Source organism: Suncus etruscus, chromosome 5, assembly GCF_024139225.1.
Source record: "Suncus etruscus isolate mSunEtr1 chromosome 5, mSunEtr1.pri.cur, whole genome shotgun sequence".
Classification (NCBI taxonomy): Eukaryota; Metazoa; Chordata; class Mammalia; order Eulipotyphla; family Soricidae; genus Suncus; species Suncus etruscus.
Genome location: NC_064852.1, coordinates 91419939 through 91424761, shown reverse-complemented (window position 1 = coordinate 91424761; position 4823 = coordinate 91419939). Strand labels below are relative to the sequence as shown.

General features: G+C 43.9%; 1 pseudogene; it reads right to left on the bottom strand.

Moving 5' to 3' along the window:
• Positions 1 to 1043: 1043 nt before the first annotated feature.
• On the bottom strand, positions 1044 to 4603 carry LOC126008627 (elongation factor 1-alpha 1-like; annotated as a pseudogene).
• Positions 4604 to 4823: the final 220 nt, after the last annotated feature.

The following is a 4823-nucleotide window of genomic DNA, read 5'->3' as shown; positions in this document are numbered from 1 at the left end:
TAAATTAAAAAAAATATCTTTTGGTTTTTGGTTCACACCCGGCAACGCTCAGGGGTTACTTCTGGCTCTATGCTCAGAAATTGCTCCTGGCAGGCTCAAGGGACCATATGGGATGCCGGAATTCGAATCACCGACCTTCAGCATGCAAGGCAAATGCATAACCTTCATGCTATTTCTCCTGCCCCTTAAATTTTAATTTTTTTTTTTTGGTTTTTGGGTCACACCTGGCAGTGCTCAGGGGTTACCCCTGGCTGTCTGCTCAGAAATAGCTCCTGGCAGGCACGGGGGACCATATGGGACACCGGGATTCGAACCAACCACCTTTGGTCCTGGATCGGCTGCTTGCAAGGCAAACACCGCTGTGCTATCTCTCCGGGCCCTAAATTTTAATTTTTATTGATTGAAGCTCAGTAGTTTACAGCACTGTTATTGGTAGTTTCCTGTGTTCATATTCATCACCAGTGTACCCAGCTCCTTACCTCAAGTATCCCAATGCCCCACTATCATCCCATTGTCCCTCTCAATATTATAAGTTAGCTCTAACATTGTATTGACTTTGGTTCTTTGTTGCTACTTCCTGTGTGTATTGTTAGGACCCACATATGAGTGATATTTTATTCCTTATCTATCCATTTCTTTCTGATATGTAGTTCCATCCATGTGGCTACAAATTGCATTTTTTCTTAGACCTACATAGTATTCCATTGGTGATATAGTTATACATTTAACTGTAATATATCAATAAATGTATATATCACAACTTGATTCATTTGTTTATAGTTGGGCATTTGGGTTGTTTCCGTATCTTGGCTATTGGACTAAATGCAGTGTTTCCCCCCTCCATAGAGCCGTTGTGATTTGTTTTTTGTTTTTGTTTTTTTGGGGTCATACCTGGCAGCGCTCAGGAGTCACTCCTGGCTCTACGCTCATAAATCGCTCCTGGTAGGCTCCGGGGACTATATGGGATGCCAGGATTCGAACCACTGACCTTCTGCATGTAAGGCAAATACCTTAATTTTGACATGATTGATTTGCTGTTTCTTTCATGTACACATGCTATTCTCTAGCTTTTTCACAGAATGATGATCAACCTTCAGTTCAGCAAACTGGCAAGCAATGTAGGTTGTGTGTCAATCCAGCACAGGTGCATAGCCAGCACTGATTTGTTCTGGATGGTTCAGGATAATCACTTGAGCAGTAAAACCTGTTTCTTCTATTGGAGGATCACTAGCCACATTACCATCTCGAACATCTTTAACAGATCCATTCTTGACATTGAAATTCATGCTGTCCCCAGGAAGAGCTTCACCAAGAGCTTCATGGTACATTTCAACAGACTTGACTTCAGTTGTAGCATTAACTGGAGCAAATGTGACCACCATCCAGGTTTGAGAACACCAGCCTCACTCAACTTGGCCCATAGGGACAGTACCAATACTTCAAATCTTGTACACATCTTGGAGGAGCAGGCACAGAGGTTTATCAGTTGGACTAGTGAAGTGCTTCTCAATTATTTTCTGTCATGCTCCCCAAGGAAGAAGAAAACATTTTTTGCGTCCCCCGCACGACTGTAAATAGTATCTTTATTAAAAAAAAATTTAACCTGCGGGCCCGGAGATATAGCACAGTGGCATTTGCCTTTCAAGCAGCTGATCCAGGACCAAAGGTGGTTGGTTCGAATCCCGGTGTCCCATATGGTTCCCCGTGCCTGCCAGGAGCTATTTCTGAGCAGACAGCCAGGAATAACCCCTGAGCAGCGCCGGGTGTGGCCCAAAAACAAAAACAAAAACAACAACAACAAAAATTAATCTGCAGGGGACCGCGAGGTGGCGCTAGAGGTAAGGTGTCTGCCTTGCAAGCGCTAGCTAAGGAAGGACCAGGGTTCGACCCCCCCCCCCCCGGTGTTCCATATGGTCCCCCCAAGCCAGGGGCAATTTCTGAGTGCTTAGCCAGGAGTAACCCCTGAGCATCAAATGGGTGTGGTCCGAAAAACCAAAAAAAAAAATTAACTTGCAAAACAAAAATATATAAAATAATTTGAGCTGATTTTTTAATCAGAGGTGATGTCTGGATTCATGTCTACAATGAGCACGTTTTGCAATGCATAGCTTTTTGAAGCCGAGTTTGAAGCATAACACAGCAACTCTCAGCTCCAGAGACATATAGAGACATAAACACCGGGCTTCGCTTGTTATGACAGTGTTTGCTGAGGTCAAACGCAGCCCCCTTTATGGAGTCTCACTATTTGAGAAGACTGTACTAGTGGGTGGCACGATGCAATAAAGAGCTTCAAACAGTATTATTCCATTGGCACTGCCATCTTTATGGGTGACTTTCCATCCCTTGAACCATGCATATTAGCACTTGGCTCCAGGATATTGTCACCGTTTCAACCAGAAATAGGCACAAATGTTATGGTATCTGGGTTGTAGCTGATTTTCTTAATGTGGGTGCTACCTTTCTTAAGAATCCTCATATCTCTTCTGGCTGTAGAATGGCTCAGTGGAATTCATTTTGTTAACACCAAAAATAAGCTGCTTCACACCTGGTGTGTAAGCCAGAAGGGCATGCTCGTGGGTCTGCCCATTCCAGCCTCAAATTCAACCACACCAGCAGCAACAACCAGGATAGCACAGTCAGCCTGAGAGGTGTCCGTAATCATATTCTTGATAAAGTTTCTGTGTCCTAGAGCATCAGTGATGATCACATCATACTTGCTGGTCTCAAACTTCCATAGGGAGATATCAATGGTGATACTGCGTCTCACGCTCAGCTTTTAGTTTATCCAAAACCCAGGCATGCTTGAAGGAACCCTTCCCATCTTCACAGTCTCTCTCTCTCTCTCTCTCTCTCTCTCTCTCTCTCTCTCTCTCTCTCTCTCTCTCATTCTCTCTCTCTCATTCTCTCTCTCTCATTCTCTCTCTCTCATTCTCTCTCTCTCTCTCTCTCTCTCTCTCTCTCTCTCTCTCTCTCTCTCTCTCTCATCACACCAGGCAGCGTTCAGGGTTATTCCTGGCTCTACATTCCTTGTCAGTCTCCTTTTTGAATTTCTCAATGCGTCTCTTGTCAATGCTGCCACATTTGTAGATCAGATGGCCAGTGGTGGTGGCCTGGCCGGAGTCGACATGCCTGATGATGACAATGTTGACATGAGTCTTTCCCTTCCCATTTTGGCTTGCATTTAGCTGTGTGGTTTTCCTGACACTTGTGTTCTGGCAGCAAACCCCTTGCAAAAAAGCTATAGGGGCATATTTTAATTTGTTCATTTACTTCTTTATGTTTGTTGGGGGGCCACTCCTATTCGTGCTCAGGGCTACTTCTGGCACTGTGCTGTGGAGACTATTAGTGGTACCAGGATCTGTGGCAGGCCAGCTGAGTCAGGCAGCACTGAGAGGGGCTTCAGGTTATTCGATAGGAGGATGAGAGCGAGGAATCGGCAAAGAGTGACTACTCAGACCAGATACACTCAAGAATAGACAGAACTGAGTCCTATTTATTGCTAGTTCTGCTTCATATTTAAGCCAAAAATATCAATAGTAGGAAGTTGGGTAGATCCAACTTTTTTTTTTTTCGGGCCACACTCGTTTGATGCTCAGGGGTTACTCCTGGCTAAGCGCTCAGAAATTGCCCCTGGCTTGGGGGGACCATATGGGACGCCGGGGGATTGAACCTCTGTCCTGATCCTTGGCTAGCGCTTGCAAGGCAGACACCTTACCTCTAGCGCCACCTCACCGGCCCCAACTTTTTTTTCTATAAAATAAACATTATGTAGACACAATTATTAGACAGCCATCTAAACATTGTATGTATTTTTTATAAATTCCTTGTTATCAGTTTCATTTATCATAAATTCCTTGTTATCAGTTTCATTTACCATAAACAGAAATCAGAAAAATACTTATTCTTTCCTCTTAGGTAGGACTTTTGCTAGTCAATTATTAGTCAACAAAATAAAAGCCCATGGTCTATTAATGCTATACCAAGGAACTACTGAAAATGAGGGCAGATGTAATTAAAAGACCAAATATCTTTGTAGTCTACACATTACTAAGTAACTGACTAAAAAATATTATTGTTGATTCTACCAGGTTGGGAAATATTATTGTAGATTCTTCCAGTCTGAGAAAAATATTATTGTAGATTCTTCCAGCACCTTAGGGTAAGTAAGATGTGTTCTAGCAATTCTTGTTTTAATGCACGGTGCAAAAGCACACAGTTTTTTCATTATTTGGCATTGTTAGTTCTCATTATGAATTAATGTTTAATAAGCTCATTGTTGCTATCCTGCCAAGCTCTAACCTAGGGCACAACTGGCCTTTTCTCAGCAGTGTCTGCCAGGACCTCACCCCTTTTTCAAGTGGAAGGTTAGGCCTCTACTGCAGCAGTCCTGCTAGTATTTAGCCATCATGCCTTTAAGCTTGGGGGCTATGGCAAGGATCTAACTGCCACTCAAATGTCTTACCTCCTGTCCTATCTCTCTTACCTGTGGGGGCTGGACTAATTTTCTGACTCCAAAAGGTGGTAACCCTGGAGGGGCCCAGTGATTACACAGAGGGTAGGATGTTCGACCTTGTATGCTGTCCTCTGGGTTTGATTCCCGCATCCCATATGGGTCCCCCAAGCCTGCCAGGAGCAATCAATTTTTGAATGCAGAACCAGGAATAACCCGAGTGCCGTCTTGTTTGGCCCCAAACCAAAAAATAACAACAACAACAACAACAACATACCCTGATATGGTTGATGCCCACTGCTCAGGTGCCTCGCTCTTTGGTTAGCAGACTTGGCTTACTGCAAGCACTAGCGTGTGGCACCCTGACACAACA